This window comes from Acanthopagrus latus, chromosome 19, assembly GCF_904848185.1.
Source record: "Acanthopagrus latus isolate v.2019 chromosome 19, fAcaLat1.1, whole genome shotgun sequence".
NCBI lineage: Eukaryota > Metazoa > Chordata > Actinopteri > Spariformes > Sparidae > Acanthopagrus > Acanthopagrus latus.
Window position 1 is genome coordinate 7,267,355 of NC_051057.1, and position 26,857 is coordinate 7,294,211.

Genomic DNA, 26,857 nt, shown 5'->3' on the forward strand with positions numbered 1-26,857 from the left:
GTCAGAAAGGGCATTTGGCATCATAACAGCGCGCAGGAAGTTCACTTTTTGAGCGCAGAATGCGAGTGCAATGTGTTCGGCGCCTTTCGCTTTTCAGCGGGAACACCCCGGCAGTCTCAGGCTGCGCTCCGAGAACACACTTTACTTTTCCTGGAGGCCACTCTTCATTATTCATCACGAAAAACTGTAAATAAGCTTTTCTATTAAAGCTGAGTGTTTTAGCCTTGTAGATTTAAAGAGAAAAAAAAAAAAAAAAAACAAGAGAGGAACCTCAAACATGATCAAAATATTATCCAGTGTCCTCATAAGACCTGCCTGCCAAATGCTTTGCATTAGTCCCAGTGACTGTGATTATCTGAGGTGTAGTAAACAGCCCACGCCTAACGGCTCTATCACCTCAACTGAACAACAACTCAAATTTGAATCCTCCTCACTTGCACGAGTTTATATGTTTTTCAGGAGATGATGAAACCATTTTTATGTTGCTGGCTACTGGTGCCCAGCTGACTGGAGCACGTTGCAGCCCTTCAACCTGCAAACATTGTGTTGTCCTCACACTCTTTAACAAGCCCTCAGCTGGTCGTGATCAAGACTGACAGAACCCTCACAGAGTCTAACATTTATGGGGATCTATTGTCACCTGCTGCGTTATGATGGCTGGTTTCACGGAACCATCATTGGCTAACTTTCAGTCTGTCAGATCAACAGTAGGAAAGCAATAACACTAACATTTTACATGCCAAACTAGCCACTCGGTGTACACTACACAATTGCGTGACTTTGTGACGCAGGGTGACGGTCACGGAATTAAAGGCAGGACAACTGACGAGGCGTTTCGGGAGCGGTGTTTTCCGTGGGACAAAGGAGCTCCTGTCGGCGTTGGCCTTTGTTAACTTTCGAGATCTTTTACATGAACGAGAACAAACACAAAACACTGAGGGAAAGGGGAAAAATACAAGAGAAAAAGAATGAAAAACACAAGTAAAACCAAACACTTGTGACATACATTTCTCAGCAAAGATTTGTTTTCATTGCATTTTGACTCCTGTTTTCTGAAACGTATCCGCATTGCTCTTCCACAAGTTACGGTGACCTGAAGTGTGAGGACAGGGCTCGCAGTAGATATGTGCGCTGAACTCTTGGAAGGCGTGTCCGTCCCAGAGAACAGGGGGCTTCCTCTGGACCGGCAAAACAGGACGGAGTGTTCTCCTTGTTAAAAAAAAAAGGAAAAAATGTACTTGGCAATGAGTCAGCCCCTCTCTTTGAAAACCATAGTGGGATATCCCTGCTCACACTCCTACACGGGATCACACCCAGAACGAAGTATGTGTGTGTGTGTGGAGGCCTGTGAGGGAGCATGTACACACCCAGGCATATGTGACCATCTGTGCGCCTCCATAAAAAAATCCGTCCGGAGTTTTCTCAGAATTCAGCGCAGTTCGGTCAAACTTGTCAACTTTTCTGACACTCCCCCCCGTCATCCTTGAGGCTGTTTGCCTGAAATACATTTAAAAAGCTTCCTCCTAATGCGGGGAACAATTAAGTTATCAAATGGACACAAGCATTATGTAAAAGGCGGGGTATATTGCCAACAATTTGAACACTGTCTGCTTCCTGGAAGTGCAGACGAAATGTCAGGGGCACAATATTTCAAGGCTATTAACTTGAGTGCTTTTTTATTCAGTCTCATTACTTTTTAAACAGCATAGGAAGTCACGGAAATGTAATATTAATTTTTACATGGCTTTCATTTTCATTCCTATGGAGCTGTTTAAAATTCAGGGGTGGGTGGGGGGGGTTTCATGCGGGGGAGAAGAAGAAGGAGGGCCGACGTCTTATTTTTCTATACGTGCCGAGGCGAAGTCAAATCTGAAATCTGCGGCAGGCTATCTGGAGGATAAAGAAATCGGAGGTGTTGGGTGTTTTGTTGAGTGTGAAGTCATCGCGTATTCTGTGGTAAATGATGTGACAATGGACACGTTGTAGGAATGGATCTGACAACGCGCGCGGGGGGGGGCGGGAAAGAGTGTCGCGCCAGGCACAAAACGTACAGGCGTCTACCTCGCAGGGACAATCTCGTACGGGTGTATCAAAGCACACCTTATTTGAGGCATTAACACCGATGCATACATTAAATCTGGAACAAAAAATCCATGAAGTGTGCACAGAGAGAGTGATCAGCCGGACGGGAGAGAAAGATGGACTAGCAGAGAAAGTCAGGAGGAGAGATATTCCATTAAATCTTTATTTTGGAATTTAAAAAAAAACAGATAAGACCAATTTTGATCTACGAGAGCTCTCTAATTTAGGCCCTAATGAGATTTTTTTTTTTTTTTTCAAATGCGGGGAGCCTTATCATGAGAAATGGCTTGAGACCATTAATAGTTTATAGGTTGAGTTAATGATAGAGATGAGTCCTAATTGAGCTCTACAGAGCTTTACTATCCGGTGGTCCTTTTCACCGGCGGGGGGGGATTAATTTATCCTCCCAAAAAAAGATCCAGCTCGACTCTCACAAATCATAATGTTTCGGAATCAGTGGGGAAGGAGTGAGGGATCTACAGCGTGTCCTGTTTGATTGAACTTATAATTCTGATGCAGCGTAATTAGACAGAGAGATCTGAGCAGTCGCCTCTGTTATGATACGGTTGCCATGCAGATCCGGTTTCCACATTACTTAACTTTTTGTTGATCGGCAACTTGACCGGTCGCCCGTCTAATCTTGGTTTCCACTGCGGCGGCGGCGTGCACACAAGAGCTACAGTTGAAGCTTATAAATAGGCATTACCATGCGAACACGTCATCTGCCTGTTGCTGCGCGGCTGCCAACCGGTGCAGTAAACACAGGGTCACCATGGCAGTGGCCTGACAAAACAGGGGGAAACAGGAAGGGATTCCCTTTCAGCCCAGTGACGGCCGCGCTGTCACGTGGATTCCCGTCAACCTTTCCCTGGCACGGGCCCGCGGGCTTCCCCCATCTCTTGCTCGATCGCGCCAACTGGTCGGCGGTAAACCCCCTCCCTCCCCCCTCCCCGCCGAAAACATGTGGCAGCTCTAATTACCGCGCCACACAGGCCTCGGCTCAGGAAAACCACAAAATGGGGTTATACGGCTGCGCGCCTCGACAGCGCTACCGGGTCGAGGGGGGGGGGGGGTCGGCGCGGTGCACCGTTTCGCCGCTCGGAGTTGAAAAATGCGCTCAATTATTAATGATTTGTGATTTAGAGGCGGCGAGATTACAAATCCCCCTTCCAAAGAGGTTGAAATATGGAGGACTATATATATACAGCTCCCAAGTCAGCCTCCAGCTCTCAGACTGAGGGCAGATTTCCAACATGGCAGATGGCGGCTGTGAGACAGTCAGTGGAGAGGAAGAGCTGAGCTTAAACTGAGGAGGAAGCCAGCGCGCATGTGTGTGTGTGTGTGTGTGTGTTCTGTGGATAGATCACAGTCCCCACGCAGCATTTCATCGATAGAAAAGGCCGCAGAAAAAATGGAATTAAAACACCCTCCTAACAAGCTCTCACAGCTCTCCTCACCCAGAGCGATTCAGAGTGATGAGGGGGAAAACAAATTGCTGTCATCACACTGTTGGATGTCAAAACAGAGCTGCCCAGTTGCCCATCGTTTGTTTTGGGGGGAATTAGAAAACACTGCTGGGCCTCTATTTTCGGGAGCAGAACAAACCCTCTGCGGACCCTGCTCGGATATGGGGAGGAGATGGAGGCGTTATAAATAGCCTTCCTGTTTGAACTGCAAATAAACAGCGCACGATGTCACCCATAGCTTCCTAATGGGGTCGGATGGATCCGGTTCTAGCAAAGTGACATTTTTGACTTGGCAGGGCTGTAAATTTTATGCTAAGCAGGCACCTTTGACTGGAGTTCAAAGAATGCAAAGGGTTTGACATTTGCGCTCCTAACGATGATGTTCATCGACTCTGCCCCCCCCCCCCAAAAAAAAAAAAAAAAAAAAAAAAAGGCCGACTGCCAGCTAGAAAATGTAACGTAATGCCCTTCTCTCCACACAGGCTTCATTTCCATTCTAACGATTTCCTGCCTGGGAAAAAAAAGAAAAAAAAAATGTTCACAAAATACTTAAAATTCCAGAAATTAACATTGTTTCGTGTAACTTCTGTGCTCAGCAGATCCGCGAGGAGGGAGGATGCATATCTGAGCAGGGATCCCCCGGCGGGAGACGCGCTCACCCAAACCTCGCTCAGATCAGATGGTGAAAACCCGCCGCAGCTCCCCGCAACCGAGGGAATTCCTCTCAGAAATATTTGCTTTTTTGTCCTAGTGAGGAAATGAGGGTGAGAGAGGCGGAGGGAAGTGATGGCGGTGTGTGTGTGTGTGTGTGTGGAGGGGGGTGCTTCTGAAATTGAATCACCATGGTAACTTCAATAACATTTGTCTTCCCCATCCCTCCACCCCCCCGCGCTGATGCAAACACACACACACACACACACACACACACACACACACACACACACGAGAGGAAATGAGTTTCAAAACTGAAAACGCGCTTCAACCGTCATTTGTTTTTGACGCCTGCCAAGCAACAGAGACATCATCGAGTTGATAAGGACTTAGTGACAGTTTTACTACTCTGCATCATATTAGAGCGAGGGAGGGCCGGGCGCTGCAGAAAATGCTAATGGTTCACAGGTCCTTGCTGCGAGCAATAAAAGAACATTATGAGAGCATCTTTATGCGCACTCTAACCCAATTCCGCGCTGTTGTAGTAGAATGTGCTCGCCGCTCGCTCTCTCTCGCTCGGCAGTTTTGCCTCAAGAGGCATCCTGGGAATCTGGAGATGCTGCTGTCAGAAGCCGGAGGGCCAAATCTGACAGGAATGTGGCTGCAGCAGGAAGACCCTGCTGAGGAGTCACGTACAGCCGAGGATCTGCGGATTTCACACTTCTGATTCAGTTCAAATTTTAAACGAAAATCTGCTGGTTGAGGTAATAGTTAAAGGTTCCACCAATAAATAAAAACTGGGAGCACAGTGATCCGTGCAGTAGCTGATTCGTGACAGCTTTAGCATTTTCTAAATTAGCAGTAGTGGAGGGGCCCCTTGAAACTGCCATCACTCATCTCATGAAAGTGATGAGCGATGTAGAAAACAGAAGCTTATGAGGCAAAAAAAACGAGAATAACAGTACAACAGGCTCTAACACTAATGATGCAGCTTAAAGGATCTGCTGATAACCACTTGAAATGACCAACTGAAATGAGTATGTATCATGTGAATTATGATGATAATCATACTTATCATCAATAGACCCCCTCAACCGTACGCAGCGTTTGAGCTCATTATAGCGTACAGTTTACACTCCTGCAAACCAAGTTTACACTCCTGCAAACCACATATTGTATGAACATTCTACAAAAATGTCAAATTGCATTTCCATTATATGAGCTGACCCTAATGTCAGGAGTTGGAGGGGATGGTGGCGACCAAGTGAGGGACTGAAATTGGGGGATTTCAACATTTGCAAGCACTGAAACAACTTGGTACCTTCAGGGATATGCGTGGACATTTTCCACCGTCCTTTTGATGACATGCTGATATTTTTGATGAGATGTTTGAGGCGCCAAACAAAGTAAGCCAAAAAAAATTAACCTTGGGTGCCCCTTAAGAAGTAGGTTTTGTACCTAAACCCAATCGGACCATAAGCAGTGTGTTGTCACAACAAAGAATTGAGTTGCCAAACAAGTTTGTGGTCTGCAGAATCATACACTCACAATCTTTACTGATGATGGACTTTTCTAACTCTCTAACGTGCAAAATGTATGAATTTTTGTTGAAAATGTAAAAAAAAATAAAATAAAACTAAATCAACTGAATGTGAATACATGGCAGGCTTGGCATTAAGATAATGTCTATGTACCATGTTGCAGGGATATCTACTTAAGTTAGCATGCTAACCCTCTAGCCCTGGCCCGTCCTGGTCCAGAGATCGCTTGCTAGCAGTATAAGTACCAACACTCCCCTGGCCCCTGATCTCCTATCTCCTATGAAAGATGTTAATTGTCACAAACCCACAGAAATTTATCCCCCAACTCTGTAATTTATCTCAACTTTGCAGAGCTAATTCATAGCACATCAGCACATCATCAAGCTAGCATCCCCGCCACTGGTAACCCCTGTTTCCAGCCGCTTAAAAAAAAAAAAAATGGATTGAAAGCCACGTTGCACCACCTGCCCTGCACCGAATGGCAGACTGACAACATGCCATCACACATTTCAGCCTGACTGCAGCTCCTCAGCTTGCAGCACATCTCTGCTGCCTCAATAAAACATGGAGGAGACAACAGGCAGCTGTAAATGACATGCTTGTCTCAGGCCCTCCGCTGTGCAACACCTTCAGGATTTCTCATAATGGTCAGCTCCCCATGTCCCCAGCCTTCATTTCTTCCATGTGCCAGCGGACAGTTAAGCCTAAAGATACCTGACACCATATGTTTCCCGGCGCAGTAATGACTGCTCCTAGCCCTGCTTTTATGGCAGCCGGCCTCTGGAGGCTCAATGATCGGGGACATGTCCAAGTCTCAATTAGAGCTGCTGGAGAGAGCCGCCTTGCTTAGCAGAAGCTGGCTTTTGCGCGATTAACGCCTCTCTGGTGCTATGTATTCACCTTGTGCTGCAATATTAAAAAAAAAAAAAAAAAAATGCATGCGCGCTGCAGTTTGAAATTTTACAACAAAATCCACGAGGGGCCACTGAGAAGAAAAGAGGCGAAGGGGGTGAAGAGGAGCAGACGGGCGCAGCGGCGGTGAGGACGGAGAGCAAAGTGGAGAGAGAGAGAGAGACAGAGAGAGAGAAGAGAAGCAGAATGAGAGAGACGGAGATGAAGACGGAGAGAGGAGGAGAGGGAGAGGAACGAGGGAGACCAAAGGCATGTGGAGTTCACCATCACTTTGCTTGGCTGCGCTGTGATTAAAGAGAAGAATCCCCAGAGAGGGAGGCGGCTCTAGGCCTGCCCAGTCAGTTCTCTCGCTCCCTTGATCTCCCGCGTGTCGCCCACAGAAACGTACCGCCAAAAACCTTCAGGACGGGCTCCTTTTACTGCACCGGGTCCCCCCCCCCCCCCGCCATTGGCTCCAAAGAATCTGCAAAGCAAGCACAGATTGTCACGGCACACCAGCCCCCCCCTCAATTTTAGAAGAAGGGGGTCCACCTCGGATGAGCCGCTGCCCGGATTCCTCAAGACGTCTTTTTTTCTTTCTTTTTTTTTTGATGTTTTAATGAAGATATCGCGCGTCTCTTAAAGCGCCTTGTTACACGTGAACTTGTCAACCTCCGAGATTAGGTAAAAAGAGAATTTTTTGGCGAGTGATTTTCCCGAAAAAGTTCCTGCCAGAGAAGAAGGCAGGGAAGTGAAAAATAAGCCCCATAAATCGTCACTAATCCCCTCGGGGGGGGGAGGGGGATTCATCCTCATTTGATTGAAGTGCCTATTCTTTCAGTAAAAAATTGATAATCAGAACCTCGCAAGAGTGGTAGCCAGAAAAAAAAAAAAAAAAAAGAGGAGAGATTGGGAACGAAAGCGTTGCGTCTCGATCTTAATTAAATTCGCCATTCTGCGGTGGTGGGCCGATCTGTCCGTCACGGGCCTGGTCCCTCCCTTGACCTTTTTGTCTTCTGGTCAAGTGACCTTCACTCCCTGTCTGCCGAGTGTCTGACAAGGAAGGAAAGCGCCTGAGGGGGGTGAAGGGAAGAAAGGCCGTGACATTACACACATTCATAAGGCGCCGCAGCCGGGATAATTACACCGATACTCACTTAACATGCATCGCAGGCAAGCCCGTCGTTTATCAGCCGCATGACCTCTGGCGAAGGATCTCTTCCTCTGATCTGTCTAATTATTCAGGGTTTTTATTATTTTTTTTCCCCTCCTCTTTTCTCCATCGCTTCCTCTCTGCCATTAGTAGTGAACAAAAAAAAAAAAGACCTTTTGTGTGTGTGTGTGTTATCTGAAAACAAGTCAAAGTTGTAAACATCACAGCTGGCTGGCAGGGGGAATTTTCGGAAGTGAATCACTAATGTTTTGCGCAAGATTTAAATTAATTCCATTTGGCCCACAGCTATTTTGTATTATTTCTTCCCCCCCCTATAAAAACACACTTACCCTTTTTCTTTAGTTCTCACGCCTGTGGCCGATTGGAGCTCCATGGGGGGTTTATGGGTGTCACTCTATATTTGTTGGAGATGTGTGGGGAAGAAAGTGAATCCTCCTAAATTGGGGTTTTAGTTTGATTGTCCCACATGTTGAGCAGCTGCTGTCCTAACAACTGGTTGTGTTTAATGACTGATGGCACAGAAATGTGAATGGAGCACATTAATGGCTTGAGTAAGGGCTTATTTTGTTTGAAGTGCTGATTTTTTAAATTTTTTTTTTTAATCTCTTTAAAGCAAGGCTACCCAAAGAGGGGCCTGGGGAACGGGGGACAGCGTTGTCCAGATGTTTCCGGCGTAGATAAAGTATGCACATCGCTGTTTATGCTCTTTTATTTTATCAAGATAAAAACGTTTTAGGAGCCCTTATTATTGGCTATTTTTCAGAATCTGCACAGAAAACTGGAACGCTTCACACAGGAAGTCAGTGCGTGAGGGTAACTTGAGATCCCAGCGCTATTTTGCAACAACACAATACGCAGTTGCTTCTGGGCACCGTTGGGTTTCAGTTTCAGCCCCACTTTGCTCTGAAACTTACTGTAATACTTTCTGTCATTTGGTTCTGTGCTGTGTCAAACATTTCAGGCCTCCGTGATGGCAGGGTGGCCCTCTGACAGCATTTTCAAATACAGTGGCGCTTAGAGCTAAATGCTAAACATGAGCACAATGACAATCCTGACACGTTGATGTTTAGCAGGTATGATGTCGACCGAGTTTGCCATCTCAACTGAGAGTGTTAGCATGCTAGCATTTGCAAAATTAGCACAAAAAACACGGTGTAACTGAGCCCAATGGGAATGTCACCACTTTTGCAGGTATTTGGTTAGCTAAGGAAGTACTGGACAGACTGACATTTTGACCTGATGACGACAGTAAATAAAGGATCAGAGTTATTCCAATTCATCCTCAGGGGACCATGAATGTCTAAAGCACATTTCACAGCAATCTATTCTATGTTCACTGAGGCATTTTAAATGATAGTGGGTGATACTTCCGGTGCTCAATGGATGTAGCTTAAATAACAAAGGAACATAATAACAGCATTTGCAGCGTTAGCTAAGAGGGTAAGCATAATAATAATAACAGTTTTGTGTTCACTGAACAAAGTCGCTGACCTGACTCTTGCATGATGCACCTAACCAATCAGCTCTAAGAAGGAGGACTGGCATCACGTTACCATGGAAAACACCGGTTGCTTTGAAGTGACTGGACGCTCATTATTCATGCAAGGTGTCATGGGATCTAGGAATAAGGCTGATAAATTAAAAGCACTTTTTCCCAAAAAAGTACTACTTTTCACTTGTGTTCATTACCTGTAATGCCCTGTGGTACGGTCCACAGTCAGTCAGCGCATCCATCTCAACCGCCTTTCTGCAAAGCGGCGTGAGAACAGCGCGTAAGTTGGATAGATGGTGAATTAAATGTGTTTCTCCCTCGGCTGACATTTCAGCGTCTCTCACTCTTGGCAGGAACACAGAGAACACTTAGTTGGAGAGTGCAGGGAAACAGCCAGACGGCGTGGAAGGGGAGAGCTGTATGTGATATAGAATGCGCCATAAACCTGCAGCTGAGATTTCTGGGTCACTTATCTGCAGGGAGATACTTGCACTGTTCTAACCTGTCAGCTTATTATGTAACACACTGGCCTACTTCCCCTCCATACGCTGTCGGTGATTTTCCACTCGGGCCTATGTATTCCATGGGTTACCAATGAATGCAGGTGCAACTGACAGGATTTCTCAGTTAAAGTGCTCAGGGTAGGGGATGAAACGGCACGAAGGAAAAGGCGAGTTAACACTGTTAAGAGCCTAACGCTGTCCAAATTTTTCAGCTCGTACGTGTTCCATTTTCACTTCATCCATGGCCTGGCGGCTCTCACTGTATGTGTTTTGGACCTGCTTTACAGAGCAGCTTATGTAGATGGGCGGCTGGTTGACAAGGAGAACACAAAGATGAGCTAAAGCAAAAAAAAAAAAAGAAAAAAGCCAAGAGAGCATCAAAAGTGTCCCAGAAAAGCATGACTGCAGATACTCTTCATGTTTTTTCACCAGCGGGCCTCACTGCAGATCATCTGGCTGCTTTGAGGGTTAAAGGACCATAACAGTGGTTTTGCATGATTTAGCGCACATCAGAAATGCTTTACACCACAGCTACTGTGTTTGAGGGAATTTAAAATGTTTTTGTTTGTTTTTTGTTCAGAGCAACTCTTAATTCTTGCAAGGTTTTAAATCCAGTTATAATTTGGAAACATGCTGGACTGTGTAGTCATCGCAATGGACGTCAGACATCCCCAGGAAACACCTAAACACCGGCCTCGGACCAGATTACCTCACTGATTCGCTATTACATAATACTGCACTCCATTACCATGCAACAGTAATCAACAGTCAACAGAGAAACCAACAGGAAGTGTGATGTCGCCAGGGAGACGGCGAGCTGGATGCTACGCTACAGCGGTTTACTGAGCGCCGGGTCCTCGAGTCATGCTGCATGTGTTACGCAGTGCTTCCTGTTTGTGGCGGTGTCCTGAGAAAACCTTTGGTACTGAAGACAGAGTCAAACTTTGCTGAGTATGAGGAAAGACATGAAGTTATAAGAGGCTGTTCCATAATCACAGATGCTTAGCCTCAGCCCTTTGTGTCCAATAATCCAGAAAACAGATGAAAAACTATAGAAAAAAAAAAAGAAAACCAGGACACGCATCCGGCGAGACTGTGAATTTTGTGCGTCCCCTGGCCCATTTGTGCAGACACACGCCGCTCTGTGTGCCGTCTGGCACCTTTTTTCCCAGTAAACTCCATGTTCTCAGCAGAGATCAAGAAAAATAAACTCGGGAAAAACTCTGACGGATGCTCAGTCTGAGATGCAGACGGTGGAGACGGGAAGGATCTGACATTTATCAGCCCGTGTGTGCAAACGCCTGCAAGTTTTAAGGTGCAAGATTTAAGAGTTTTAGTTGAAAATGTACAAAAAAAAACTGCAAAAATTACCAACAGAATGTGAAGAAATAACTGTTTTGACATCAGAGACGTTGATGCACTTACTGTGTTGCAGAGATATTGAAGTTAGCATGCTAACCAGCTAGCCCCTCACCTTAAGACGTAATGATCCGGTAGGCCACAACATCAGCACTCTGAGCTCCCAGTCCGGAGTCAGCTGACCCGACCGTTAGCTACACGCTGAACTTACTAGCTAATGGCGGCTACATTTAGCAGCAGTAAGCAGTTACTCTGGTGACATGCTAAGGCAGCTGCCAAGCTTGTTGCACGTTTGAAGGGTAACTCCACCAGTTTTAAACATTTAAGTGTGTACAGGTGATTGAGAGTGCTGCTGCATGCTGTATGGGAATACTAGCGCTCCAAATTCTGTGGCTCCAGAGGAAGCTGCATGTAATCTGATGAACAGCGAAGCAAAGTCCCTTCTGGCGTGCCCCATGGGACTTTATTTTGGAAAAAAAGTGTACAGTAGTCAGCACACAGAGACAAATACATGTATAATCCTGCAAAATTGCTGTTTCCCTTTAAATATCTGTGATCGGATTGATTATCTGTGAAACTGAGATTCAAATTCAGAAAATATGACTCTACATCTGTTTTGCGTGTATGTTGGTATGATGTCACAGTCGCACACATATGCCGGCGGCCAGCCCCCTTGTTCCACTGATTCCAGCTGGATGCGATGACATCAGTGCATTCTGGTTTAATTGAGTTATGAAACCGAGCGGAGGGTGATTCATTTGCTCAGCTCGGTTCTGATCAGGTGTATTTAGGTGGTGATCTTAAATTATGGTCGAGCGCTCATGAGTGGTTTAAAATTCAGTGATACAGGGCTTTGATATTGGATTAGGCTTGATTGAATTCAAAAGGGACTGTTGGGCCTCGGCGGAGGTGTGCGCTCTACTGAGTTGGAGATTTGATTAGGAGAAAATTTACCACGACGGAAATGGAGTTTAGGGTGCGGGTCAAAAACTTGGAAGACCCCTCTTAGTCAATCCCAAAGAGAGACCGAGTCTTTCATATCTCTAATGGAAAGGTTACCTCACCATGGGAGTTCCCCAGGAAACTGACACACAGAGTACGTTTTAGCCTATAGCCCCTGGGAGGCCATTAAACACACTTTCTGGCACATGGATATTAAAAAAGTGAAAGATTACCCCATCGCAGCGATGTCAGAGAGAGGGGGAGAGCCTCCGTCATGATTATCAAATCCATCTCGTGCGGCTGGGTGGATTCTCCCTTTTTTATGGCAAGATGCTAATTGATAAGAAAATATGGACTTGTGAGTGGAGACAGCTGGGAAATGAAGGTTCAATCAAAAGTGGGGATGAAGTTGGCGTGGGGGGGGGGGAGTAAATATTTGCAGCTCTCTATAAATCATGGGACTTGAAGCGTGCGCGAAAAACCATCCATCACAGCAGGAAAAGGCCTCGCTGGGGTCTAAAGGTCAAAGGGCTGAGTTATGGTAGAAGGTCTCGACGCTCCCAGGGGACAAATTTGACCGGTCCCCGAGTGAGACGAGCAGAGGGTAAGCCATGGCTTTTGTCCGCCAGAACTCGACCTATGGGTTTCCAGTCTGTTGCTATTGACCATATACCCGGAAAAAAAAAAAAAAAAGAAAAAAGGCTGAGTGCAAATGCCCCCGCCATAACCCCCCCACCCCGGGCTGCTCTCAATCCTTCATCCTGAGTGATAGCTCTCTCCTCCGCATCAAGTCTTTTAATCCACACTCACTGTACTGCCTCACTTATACGTCAAAGTGAAAAAGTTGCGCCCTGACACTCTCCTGGTTCTCCGCAGCTCCTTGGTCAATATTTCTCATCAGGTGGCGGGAGACAAATGACCCCCGCATCATTGACCTTGTCGCGATTATTGGCAAGAGGAGACAATGGCGGAATCTAAAGACCCCCGAAGTTCAATTTCTGCCCCCGCGCTCTCCCGTTCAGCCATTAAATATATCACTGTTACTGCCACTTAATTAGATCATTACCACATTCCTAGGAGCATTCCCGAAATTGATGTCCGTGTGTAACGACTGGGAGCGGCGTATTTAGAAAAATTTGCTAAATTTGTAAATGAGACAAACCGTGTTAACATAACGCGGCGTGCGAGGGGTGATTTAAAAATTAATGAGCCGTTAAATTTTAATTCCGAACGCGATCCCAATCTCGCCGCGGAGTCGCTATCTCGGTGTAACACGGCGTGAACGGGGCGCAGATAGCGCCCGTGCAGCGGCGGAGAAGAAGCTGAGGCGATGTGACAGAGTTCGCATGCGGCTACCCAGGAAAATATTAACCAGAGAGGAGGTTTTAATGGAGCGCCGACGCCCTAATGAATGCTGTTCACAACCGTCCCCCCCTTTTTTCTTTCTTTTTTTCTTTTTTTTTTTTTTTTTATACATGAGCATCTCTGGAGAAGTGGCCTTGAATTCTGATGTGCGATGATACTGTAACCGCATCACCGAGAGCTCCCTTGAAGGATTCCTCCCCGTGTCAAAAGCCTCCTCCTCCGCATGCAGAGCCAACAGTCTGGGGGGGCTATGGGGCAGGTTGCGCTTAATCAGCATTTCAAAGCCGCCCCACTGTCAATTATCCGAGGCTGCGCTCCCTCCAGTCTGCGCACAGGTCAATGCTTGCAGCGTCTGAGGGATGACATCACCCTCCCTGGGTGTCTGTTCGGGTAGACACGGGTGGAGGAAGGAGGAAAGAACGCAACACAAAGAGCGCTTGATTTCTACATCCTGTATTTTTATTTCTCTGATCGCTTTGCTGCAGAAAAAAGAAAAAAAAACAGAAAAAAAAAGAAATCCTCCACACTGTCTGTTTACCATAAAGGAGCGTCTGCGGTCTGACAGCCACCCTGGGAGCCATTCATGTGTAGAATACAATTTAAAATTCCATCACTCAGCGTGAGGCTATGTTTTATATTTTTTTCCATTAGCTCCAGATGTCATGAATACCATATGTAAAATTGTTTTGCATTTGTTATGCACACAGAGGGGACAATCTGTATGCTTTGCTGCCAGACTGTAGCATAATTCACTACTCACCCCATTGACTACTGAATATGAAACATGCGCTCTGTATCAAGCCACTTCTGTCACCGGGCCAGTGGAGTGTAGCTGGCATGCCGGAGTTTTCTTGGGACTTGTAAAGAGGCAGACTTTATGGTTTCAAACAGACATATTAAAGGCAGTAGATCTCAGACATTACAGTCAGGGGAGTGTTGGGACCGCTCAATAACTTCCACGGAAGCTTCTGTTTCCCACAGTTTTCAGCAGCGCCTGGACGGATAATCTCGTTCTATAGGTCTGCGGTGTACCAGCATAAATCTTTTTGGGCGGACTCCAAACATATTTCCTCATTAGAAGACAGACGTGAGGGAAGCCAGACAGGGAGCAGCCGCTCGGAGAAAAGCCCTACCCGTCCAACACTCTGGTAAGGTGGTTATGACATAAGATATGTTGAAAGGCGCGATGGACTCACACTGGACAGGTTGAGATTTAGTTAGACAAACAGAGCAGCTTCTGGCAGTGCCTCGCCAAATCCAAAAAGAAATGTTGAAATGACACGATAGACGTATCTTGAATCGTTTCTTGATCCAACAAGCTACCTATCTGAAATCTGAGGCAGATGCCATCTGTGCCACTGCCCCAAGGGCAGCGAGCTTATAGATTTGCACATGTGCAATGGGTTCTCTTACTCATGAGCTGAATGATCATGTTCACTATCAGGTGACGTGACATCCACTTCTTTTCATCAGGAATAGAGACGAAGCTCTGAGACTGCTGAATTAGTTCAGGTAATTGATTCGTAAGCAGTTGATTAGTAGCTTCCTGGAACAAGCTGCTCTATACAAACCCAGAAAATATTTATACACCATTTAAGTAATTATAGGAACTTTACCTTCTATATATGCCAAACTGGGTTTTTCTCTCTGAAATTACAAACGTTAGCATCTTCAGCTGTCCTTTGTTAGTGTTCCATCAGTGTACCAAGTGATCCACAGTGATATCTATGTTGGTTAGTGGAGGTAAAAAGCCTCAAAACATAGTTGTCAACAGCAGTTTGTCTACTAAAAGTGTTTCCAACAAGACAGATGCATGTGTGTCAAAAAAAAGCAATGCCCTCTGCGATGGCCGGGAATCGAACCCGGGTCAACTGCTTGGAAGGCAGCTATGCTCACCACTATACCACCATCGCTACATGAAGGTAGCAATTTAGGCTGCAGAGTCAGCACTTTCCACCAGACTTAGAATTAGAATGTGACTAAGACAGGAGGAGAGGAAATGTGAGAGAAAGGAGGATAAACCATACAGACTCGGCTGCAATAGGATGACTGACTTTAGGGCTATACAGATGATGGTTCATAATTCTATGTGGTCCATGTTACAGATCTACTGTATTCAAGTACTGACTCGAACATTCAGATGTGCAGCACCATAGCTGCAGTCTAATGTCAGTGCAGTATGGAGGGCATATTCAGATGGTCTGCAGCAATCACAGACTAACAGCAAGAACACCTGTAAATACCACAATCTGTATATTGTGATGTGGCCACATGCACAGGATGGTCATTGGTAGAATCACACTAAAACTCACGTTGTCGGCAGGATTCGAACCTGCGCGGGGAGACCCCAATGGATTTCTAGTCCATCTGTGAGGAAACACATTATGTAAACAATGTTGATGTCTCTGTGAAACATTCTACACAATACTAAATCTCAACCTGTCCAGTGTAAGTCCACATACAGAGATTAAAACTGTAGTAAAATGCTGGCCTGATGTCCATATGACCGTCTACAGGTCGTTTTTTGACGAAAACTGCACCTGTGTCACTGTAGGAACAGGCGAGATAGCAAATCTCTAGATAACACAACGTAGAAGCCACCGGTGCTTCTCATGCACGCTGTGAGAACAGTTTAACCTGTTTAAATGGATTCAGAGCAGTTTAGAGGGCCTTCAGCAATCACAGACTGGGCGGGACATCACCCACAAATACTTATGTCTGGATATTGTGATGAGGCCACATAACCCTCAGTAGCATGGTGGTCATTGGTAGAATCCCACCAAAACTCTCGTTGTCCGCAGGATTCGAACCTGCGCGGGGAGACCCCAATGGATTTCTAGTCCATCGCCTTAACCACTCGGCCACGACAACCTAGGTAGCGCTGCCAACATGCAGTACAGAATGGTTGCACATCATCATTGTTGTCTATGTGGAAGACAAGGCTCTTGGTAGTAAGGTGAAAACTGCTGTTTTTAACGCTTAGTGTTATAATACCATTAATTACAAGAAAACACATTATGCACACATCATACCAGAGTTTTACTACAGTATGAGTGTGTGTATGTATAGAATATGTCACACACACACAGGTGAGGGGCAGTTTATCTCTTTCATTTTTCTCTCCTTCCTTAACTCCCTCTCTTTCCCCCTCGTGCTTTCTCGCGCATAAAGGAAAATGACGTATGCTGGCATACAGTGTGTCCAGCCTGTTAGCACTAGCATTAGCACATCCCTTGGCTAATGTGGTTAAACCTTCGCACTTATCTCTCCTTTCCTCCCTCCCTCCCTCTCTCTCCTTCCCCCTCGTGCTTTCTCGCTCATTCAAAGGGGATAAAGGAAAAAGACCTACGCGGGCATCCAGTGTGTCCAGCCTATTAGCACTAGCATAACTAGCACATCCCTTGGTTAATGAGGCTGCGGCCTCTTGTTAACATTAACAAGCTGAGCCTAAAGAAGCACCCTTTGCGATGGCCGGGAATCGAACCCGGGTCAACTGCTTGGAAGGCAGCTATGCTCACCACTATACCACCATCGCCATGTCGCGGCTGTGATTTAGGCTGTCGACTCAAGCCCTTTCTACCAGCCTTAGAATTTGACTAAAGGCCCCCACACACCACCCAGACGTCCAACTGCCTTATCCGACCACTCTCCGACCGCTCTGTTGCCTCTTGTCTGACCCGTTCGGCAGAAGAGTTGCATTGAAACACACCGCTTCGACGTGCTGCCAGCTCCACAGTAGCGTGTACGTTCTGTGCTTGCTCAAGATGCAATAAGCGGGTGGCTCTAGTGTTAAAGACGGTGGACGAGGCATTACCAAATGAACACAGATTAATTTGTCCTTATCGGACATAATAACAGCTAGTCTCGTGCCAGTACTCCAAAACATGAAAACAAGAAATGATGGAACGGAGTGCGTAGAAAAACAATGCACACACTCAAAGTATCATGCCCCTCCCACACACTACGCTGATTCGCTTGCATACCGCCAATCAGAGTATCCAATGGCTCAGACGGCCGACAGCCAACCTCCTCAGACTTCGCATGTTGAATTGGAGCAGACAACATCCGAGCGGCACCGAAAGCTTCCAACGCAGCTGAATACACCAAACATGTTTGTCCAAGTATCTCCAAACGCTTCAGACGTCCAACGGTTGGGCCGTGTGTCCCTGCCTTAAGGCAGGAGAAGAGGAAGTGTGAGAGGAAGAAGGATAAACCATACAGACTAGGCTGCAGTAAGATCAGTGACTTTATGTAGTCCAGGTTACAGATCCACTGTATTCAAGTACTGACTTGAACATGTAGATTTGCAGCACCATGGCCGCAGTCTTCTGACTGGTGAGGAGCCATAGACTGCATCTGTAATAGAGGAATCATTCTACACATTCATAAACAGATCTTCAGCACAGTCTATGTAAACAATGTTGACATCTCTTTGAAACATTCTACACATACAACAATTAAAACTGTAGTAAAATGCTGGCGTGATATCCATATGACAGGTGGTTTTCAGGTAGCTTTTTGCCGAAAACAGAATCTGTGTCGCTGTAGAAATCGGCAAGACAGCAAATCTCTAGATAACACAACGTAGCAGCCACGGTTGCTACGTGCGTCTCATACAACGTGTGAGAACGGTTTAACCTGTTTTAATGGATGTTAGGTAGGTACTTTTCCAGATCTTTCAGTAACATGGGAATTGGCAGAATCACACTAAAACTCACGTTGTCGGCAGGATTCGAACCTGCGCGGGGAGACCCCAATGGATTTCTAGTCCATCGCCTTAACCACTCGGCCACGACAACCTGTTTGGCTATACAGTCCTACACGTTTTGAATGCTTAATTACAAGGAAACCCATTATGTAAACAATGCTGACATCACTGTGAAACATTCTACACATACAGAAGGACAGTGCGTTTCTCCGATAAATCCCATTAGCTCAGAATGATACTTGAGCGTCGAGAAAAGTTTGCGACTTATGACTCGACAGTGGCCGTCCAATCAGCAACGAGCAACCTTGCACTGTATGACACAGCAATTGTTGATTGCACAATAGACTAAAAGGAAGGTCTGCGATGGCCGGGAATCGAACCCGGGTCAACTGCTTGGAAGGCAGCTATGCTCACCACTATACCACCATCGCCATGTGAAGCTGCTCCTTTAGGCTGTCGACTCAGCACTTTCTACCAGTGTGAGAAAGAAGAACATTACAAGATCTTTAACAACCCTCAACATTCACAGACTTTACATGAGAACTTTGGTAGGATGGACAGTAGGTAGGCTCTTTTCCAAATCTTTCAGTAACATGTCGGTCATGGGCATTGGCAGAATCGCACTAAAACTCACGTTGTCGGCAGGATTCGAACCTGCGCGGGGAGACCCCAATGGATTTCTAGTCCATCGCCTTAACCACTCGGCCACGACAACCCATGTCAGCTTTTAAATACGCACAAAAAAACACACTATGTAAACAATGCTGACATTGCTGTAGAAATGAGGAGGACTTCTTCTGGATGGAATTCAGTCCATTTATCCAGTGTAAATGCACACTGTCATCATTTTTAATTGTGGTCAGATTTTACCCCACAGCTGTTAAGTTGTGGTTGAACTATAGCATGCAAGTCATATAAAGTGAAGGAGAAAATAAGTTAAACACTGTCAGCTCCACTTTTTCTTTACCAATACATGATTCTTAAGCACATTTCTCTCCACCTCTTCTGTCTTTGACTGTTTTTCTGTTCATGTATTATCTGGATGCCCTGCTAAGCTGACATCGTGAGCTGAGTGTACTTTGAACTCGACAATGACAAAACCACATGGAGATGCCGGGGATTGAACCCGGGGCCTCATACATGCAAAGCATGCGCTCTACCACTGAGCTACATCCCCCATGCACTTAAATAGCAACAGTCATAACACATCAGCTCCATATACATGCAGTAGCATTATATATTCTGTTTGCTGTACTTGCACCTACTTTTCGACTTTCCAGGATGTTTGGTAGGTCAGAGTCTCATTCACAACACATAGTAACAGTGAAGTAACTATTAAGTAATTAAGTTTAATCAGCTATGAATGTGTTATTTATTAATGACGGTTATTATAAAATTCTAATATAACTAAATGCTTGTAAGCGCATCTCTCTATTTGCATAAGTGTCTGCCGTTTTTTTCAGTGTTCTCTGGCGAGCTGTGCTTCAGACTGTAACACTTTCCTCCATCCACTCAGGCATCTTCATCCCACAAGTGAAACTTTCACTACAAGTGATGAAACACCTTCTCGCTGGTGCTCTGGTGAGAAATAGCAGATCTCAATGACACATGAGACCATTTATTTAGCATAAATCTTGCATAGCCCCCTAAATGGGCAGCCAAACTTCGGCACGCCGTGACACCAACCAGATGATGTATGGATTGCAAACTGTATTTACCATCTAAATTGCTTCTCCACAATGCCAAGATGATGACAAGGATTAATCGGCTAAAGACCAAACCCCCCCACCCCACCCCACCCCATCCCACCCCCGATATGGTGGCACATCTCAGGCCACACGTTTCCAACTTAAAGGCGGCATTTGTATTCCTGAGGAGACGCTCCGCTTTATGATATTACCGCCAGGAGACTCGCGGGCAGGGGCCTCGTCTCCATGTGTGGGCTCCAATTCAACCATCATCCATTTCCCCCACTATCTTTTTATCATTACGCAGCCTAATAAATGTGCTGTGTGTTCCGTGATGCTGCATCATACATCAGACAAAGTGACCCGGGTCAGCGCGTCGCCAGCCACCAAGGTTACCCTCTCTTCCTCTCACTTTCACCCGCTGCTGCCGAGAGAGGAAGAGGATTTTTCATCTTTTGTCAGTTGGAAATATTCTCTGACAAAGTAATAACCTCTCCCGTGTCCCCTTTGAATGTCTAACAATGTGTCTTCTAAAGAAAACGACAAAGGTGTGCGAGCCACAGGGGTTGGCGACGTGGTTGTTTTGATCCTGCGGGGTCGCCATTGACGAGTGCACTTCAATCGAAGCAGCAGGTTGTTCTTTTCCCCCCGCTGTGGCTGTTTTATACCAGGCTATGAGAGGGATTCTTTAGTTGGCCACATCAAACGCAAACAGCATAATATCACAGCGTCGAATGTGTACGCGTGGAAAGAAAAAGAAAAAAGGCATCCATGCTGAGGTGAGCCGTGCAAACCTGCGCGCTCTCCTGCAGATGGAGGATTAAAGAACTTTCAAACTGGAGGCCAGCCAGTACATTTTGGTTTACCAGCGCCTTGCCAGAACACACGCACACGCACACGCACAAACACATACACACACACAAATACACACACAGTTGGTCATTTCAGCGTGAGATTGTGTGATTTTTCAACACATGTGATCCAGGCTTGGCAGCGCATGTCCGGCTGTCTCCCGGCGATCACTCATCTGAGGCGAGAAAATCAGCAGTGGCCCCGGAAAACTCGACGCGCTGATTGGAGCCAGATTGGAACAAGGCCTCCGAATCAAAGGGACATGCCCGGCCACATTGTTGAGTTGAACGGGCCCATTACAGCGCCGGGATTAACTATCTCACAAAGGGGACACAATGAAAGACCTCCCTACCTCTGTCTTATAAAAAAAAAAAAAAAGTGTGGACGAGGTTGCATGACAGTAACAAAAAACAGCACAAACCAACACACAACCACCACCACCGGCACTCCCAGCTGTAACAATGGCACCTCAGAGGAAGAGCAACCAGCAAGCAAAGACGGGTTGATGTATGGCCGCTTTGCGATATGTCCACTTTCTTTTTTAATCTGCCGGACGTTCTGCCGCGGACGGGAATGAATGGTCTTGTATGTGTGTGTTAAAAGGTGGGGGCGAGCTACTCCCACGGGAAAAGGGTAATGACTGTGCCACTAATAGAGAATCATTATAAACAACTTTAGCGGATCAAAAGAAGAGATGTATTCATTGAAGTCCGAGGACGCCGAAGGACGAGCGATACATCAGCGTCCCTTTCAACAGCTGTCCTTTGTGCTCCAGCCTCTCCGAGCGAGGCGATGCGACGCGACGCCTCTCCCACCAACCTTATAAATGTCGGGAACCCTGGTTTAACAGTGGGCCTGTTAAATTTTATAGGTGTGTGTAAGATCGCGTCCAATAAATTGCGATAAACTGAGTTTGCATCAGGTGCACAGAGCCTAACATGGAATGGTGGCACCCATTCGTTGTTTACTTTTTTTTTTTTTTTTCCGAGAAAGGCGCTGTTTATGGAAGCCGGGTAAGTGAAGGTCGGATCTTTAATGTGACTCGGATACAAAGACTATAAGACACGCGGGCTGTATTAAAGGAAATAACTCGTAAATATGAGCGTAAATACAGAGGTGATGCTGCAGATCATCATGACAAAAGCAAATACCAAGGTTTTAAAGTCAAAGTGAAAATTCAACTCTCATCACTCTTTGTGTTAGGAAATACAAGCTAGAATGATCCTGCAGCTGTTGTGCACATCTTTAAAAGGATGATAAGATTTTTTATTTTTTATTTTTTATTTTTTGACATTTTTGACAATGGTCGACTGACACTTAAAAGTCTATGTCGCAGCAGACCAAGCAGAGACCTCCAGGGCTGAAAAATGAAGCCAACGTAGAAGTGCAAAATAACTTAGCTAACACACAACAACTAACTGCTAGCTGCCTGCTAGGTGTTAACTCAGCTAATTCCACCAGGCCTCATCGCCCCCCACACTCCACACTCTTTGCCCAGTTTTGGAGTATCTGAGAGTTCTGCCAGTATGGTGACAGCTAACACCAGCACACTGACCTTCACAATGGCTCTTCAGAAACCTATAGAGAGGTGAAGTCCCACCCCCTTCCAGTGTGTCACATTTGTCATTCCAGAGAAAAAAAAAATGTCAAGAACTTAATAAATAGGGGCGTGAAAACTTAATTTTGATCCCATTTGAATTGTGCCATGAATTACAATATGAGGAAGAAAGTCGCAGTTTGGTCCTAAAATAAAACTGCTCAGTGCACAACATTGGCTCACTCAGTATACTGGATGTCACCAACATCAGCGTGGTTGTCACCTTGGCACCGTAAAAGAATTAGGAAAATCACAAGTCCATGTTGGCAGTTATGTGAGAGGAAAGTTACTAACTAACATACAGCGTCCCTTACGTGTTCTCTGGGTGTGTAGTCCCCTCTAATGTACTTTGACAGTCTTATATTTACGACTATAACTTTCTCAACTGGAATTCATCTTTTAAATGAATCAGTATCATATGTGAAACACATGGGACAGTTCAGTCTCTTGCTTCACTACCATACGTACTTCTTTATGTATTAAGGTCTTCTACATTGACTCTAGTACAGTCTCTGTACCAAACGCATTGATTACAGACATTTGATCCTTTTTCACCAATTCTGCGTTGAGCTGGTGATTAACCATTATCACGCAAGACATCTTTTCCTCTACAATGTTCGATATTGATCAGGACTCTTTGTGTCGAGTTTTTTTTTTTCTTTTTACTACCACTAGCTTCCATTTGGACGTACCACTGATTTGTACAAAATTGTTGTGTTTGTCCCACATTACTCAAAACGGGTTTCCTGCTGTTGTGAGCTGACCCTCTCGAAACTGTGGCAACGTTAAATCACCAGACTGACAGGACTCATGACAGTGGGGGGTGGGGGGGGGCAGCACTTTGTCAGATACTCTGAGTTTCAAATTCCACCACACATACCAACAAATATATCAGGTCCTGGAATCAGTTATGAGGCAAAGCAACAGCTTAAAAATCTGGGCCCCCAGCTGGTTAACGGCCTGTGTGGCAATCGGAACTTTCAGTAGCGTTTTTTACTGCACACCCATGCTCCAGTTACCAGGACTGACATCATCAGCTGGAAACAGTAATTCACTACCATCAGCAAACCCCAAGCAGTCACACAGTGGCAGCAGAAAAACACAGAAAAATTAAAACGTCGTCTTCATGGTGAGCTTTTAACCAGATCACTCCTCCAAGTACGCCGGTCAAAACAAATACACATGATTTACAGTGTGTGTAGCATATGTTTATATGTAAATATATATACATATATATATATTTATGTATGTATATCTCCTCAACACTAAACTCTCTCTGACATGATCATGATGTAAAATCCCTGCTATGCATCACCGTTTGCACAATGCCGTTTGTGTGCATTCCCACGTGAAAGCGGGGGAAAGTGCAGAGATCAGTGATAAATTCCTTCCTGTCAGGCGCTGATTTACAGGTCAAGTCGACGCATCTGCGAGGTGAATTCGTGCATGAGCGCGTGTGCCGGCATGTTAAGTGTGTGAAAGTGCCCGTGGTCATTTTTCATCTCTCAGATTAGTTAGTGCCTGCGTATACATGCGTGCGTGTGTGTGTGTGTGTGCGTGTGAGGGAGTGTGAGAATGTTTGCTCCCGGCCGCCTCGCCAAGCCGGGGATATCTATTTCTTCCCTCGTTACCTTTAATCTTTGATTACCACGCGGCAGTTTCCCAAAAATCCTCCAACGGTTGAGTGATTTAGTGTTATTATTTTCCCTCCGTGCCCTGTCCGAGTGGCGGGCTAACTGGCACCAAGAACTGTTAATTACTTAATTATGGAGATAAGAAAATGGTCAGGAACGGAATTGGCGATGATTAATGCAAAGTCTGAGAAGGTTTTTTTTTCTCTCTCTCTCTCTCTCTCTGTCTCTCTCTCTCTTTCCGTCTCATTGGAATTCAACTTTAAGATCCTGCAGCCTCCCCTGCAAACACACGCAAACACTTCCACACATTTCAACTTGTTATTTTAACCTCAGATCTCTCTCTCTATCTCTGCCTCCATCTCTTTTCGTCTTTTGTCTCTCGCCCATTAACATTCAATTGAAAGTGAATAGGGGTTGTGGGGGGTTGTGGGGGGGGGGTAGCAACCGTAGATTCATCATGTTTTTTCTCTCCACTTTTCTCTTTCGCTCATGAATTATGGAGCGCCTGCAGTGGTACATTTAGTCGAGCCGCTAGTAAATTAAATGCAGTGTGCCGTCATGCCACACAGGAGCAACACAGGCCGAGCGGGGATACGCCGGCTTGTGATGCTGTGGTCTAAACATCATACCACATTGAATATATATATATATATATATATATATATATATATATATATATATATATATATATATATATACCCAGTGTTTTCCAGGCTTTGCTGCCTCGTGGAAAAAGCCACAAGAAGGCATTCGTAGTTTATGGTAGTTGTCGACCATCGCCTACAGTCGAGAAATCAAACCGAGACATTAAAGCTATCAACAGCCAAGTGAGTCTATTCGGCATGACAGATCATGCAGTCGCACAGAAATTATGTAAGCACGGTAACAGTGGAGTTATTCAGCACGGCCAATGCTGTAATGCAAAGTACAGTATTTGACCTGAAGGCAAAAGAGAGAAGTTATGACTGACTTTTAAATGGTGCGTTTCAGACATGATCTCCACCTCGGCTCGTGGTGCGTGAGACATCACGCCGCTCCATATTTCTCTCCTGAAGCAGGCGTGAATGGGGGGGGTGCTGGCCCCCTTCTTGCCCCACTGATTTATAGTGCTATGGTAGTAAAATGGCAGACCAGGATAACATGGGTGGTAATAAATGACTATAAGACAGCAACTAGCAGCTGTTAATGCTACCGCCATTAGACTGAAAAATGAAGGGCGCCAGTGATTTCGTCAGATTTATACATTTTCTCCGCGCCATGCATTAGTGCGTGTCACAGTTAAGTGGCAATCCATATATAAGCATTAATCGTCCACTGTGCAATCTGGCTGCGGCCAAAATATTCCAAAGGAATCCTTCAAAAAAGTGCCCGATATTTACCAGACAGCTACAAATTAGTCCAGGAAATTATGCTGGAAGTTTGACGGAGACTAAAATCCCTTTCACCTTAAAGCTGGACTTGAGCGAGTAATTCAAAAAGTTAACTTCACGTTGCTCTGCATGTTGTTAATCAGATAGTTGTTTCGGTAATTTTTCAAGCAAAAATGTCATTGCGGCGTTTCTTTGTCCGTCATGAAAATTATCTTGAATGTGCCATAGCTCCACCAGGGCCCAAGAGTCCCCTTTAATTAATTCAAAGCTAATCCAGTCTCCAATAAAACACATTTCAGTCTGCTAGATCGGCGTATTTATTTGGATCTGCATTCAATTGTACTCACTCATAAATACCAGCCAACTGAATAGGCCTTATTTGTTTTCACCAGGATCCTTGAGTTTTTCCCTGAGAAATGAACAAAACTGTTGGAAACATACCCTGCGCGAGGAGGAATTCCTGGATCCGTCCCTTTATCCGGATCCCCATTAAAAGTTAATGGGGTGTGTTCTGGGCTGAGAACCAGCCTCCATCCAAGCCTTGTGTCATCCTGCTGACAAACCAAACCACGAGTGAACGAAAATAATAGTTAGTTGCAGCCCTACTTTATAATTCATCCCTGCTTGTGATTACTTTCTTTCAGTCATGAGTGGTGTACTGTTGAGGAACTGCATTCTTTAATAGACACCTTGACAATCTTAACGTGCTTGCTGTCTTACCAGGAGCCTGATGGATGGCCGCTATCAGTTCAGTCTCTATGCGTTTGTCAGAGTGAACAGACTCTGTACACGTTTGCCTCGAGCATGGGCTGGAGGGTCTGGGAGGCAGCTAGTCTCTGTCAGAAGAGAAATGCAACTCCTGGTAACTCCAGAAATTGCAGTATTTATATGTTGTGTTCGCCCCGCAGCTTTACCGTGAGGGCAGGACTGAACCGCTGCTTGTCTAACCAAAATGATTAGGTTTTTTTTTTTTTGTTCCATTTCTACAGGTTAAATAACAGAAAACATGCATGCCTGTGTGACTGGAGGATTTCGAGGGTTTTGAAATCTTACACTTTTGGAGTTACCTGCCCAACGCTGGTGCAACCACAAAATTCAAGTGTTCAGGTTAAAACAGGCGTTTCCAAGTGGTGTTATTGATGATTACGCACTCCAAAAGACAACCGGATTGTTTTTCATTTTCACCAGAGTGGCGAAACGGGAATGTTTTCATTCTTTTAGTCTGCACTGGAGACTTGAAAAAAGCTGACAGAATCGGTGCCAGGCCCCATTAAGTAAATCAACCAGTATCGCAATTGCCATTATTAATACATTGCATAAGGCCCATATTTATCTATTTATTTACCAGTTTGCCATTTGGGCTGACTGTAAGTGACACAATTTAGCTTAAAAAGTGAATGTTTGGCTAAAATAGCGGATAATCACTAACGTCTGCAGAGTATTATCAATGTCAGCCTGACCTCAGATAGGGAATAACAGAGTTGCATCGCGCTCACACCCACGCAGCAATGATGTAGCAAACCCCTCTGTGCTCCATGAAAT

The 26,857-nt window shown here is 45.4% G+C and overlaps 7 non-coding genes across 7 annotated transcripts; all 7 read right to left on the minus strand.

The window, feature by feature from the left end:
- Positions 1-15,307: 15,307 nt before the first annotated feature.
- Positions 15,308-15,379, minus strand: trnag-ucc. Its single transcript has one exon. It is a non-coding gene; the product is annotated as a tRNA-Gly (tRNA).
- An 876-nt stretch (positions 15,380-16,255) lies between these two features.
- trnas-aga lies at positions 16,256-16,337 on the minus strand. Its single transcript has one exon. It is a non-coding gene; the product is annotated as a tRNA-Ser (tRNA).
- A 592-nt stretch (positions 16,338-16,929) lies between these two features.
- On the minus strand, positions 16,930-17,001 carry trnag-ucc. Its single transcript has one exon. It is a non-coding gene; the product is annotated as a tRNA-Gly (tRNA).
- Positions 17,002-18,183: 1,182 nt separating this feature from the next.
- On the minus strand, positions 18,184-18,265 carry trnas-aga. Its single transcript has one exon. It is a non-coding gene; the product is annotated as a tRNA-Ser (tRNA).
- A 268-nt stretch (positions 18,266-18,533) lies between these two features.
- Positions 18,534-18,605, minus strand: trnag-ucc. The gene has a single exon. It is a non-coding gene; the product is annotated as a tRNA-Gly (tRNA).
- A 202-nt stretch (positions 18,606-18,807) lies between these two features.
- Positions 18,808-18,889, minus strand: trnas-aga. Its single transcript has one exon. It is a non-coding gene; the product is annotated as a tRNA-Ser (tRNA).
- Positions 18,890-19,279: 390 nt separating this feature from the next.
- Positions 19,280-19,351, minus strand: trnaa-ugc. Its single transcript has one exon. It is a non-coding gene; the product is annotated as a tRNA-Ala (tRNA).
- Between the last annotated feature and the right edge of the window lie 7,506 nt (positions 19,352-26,857).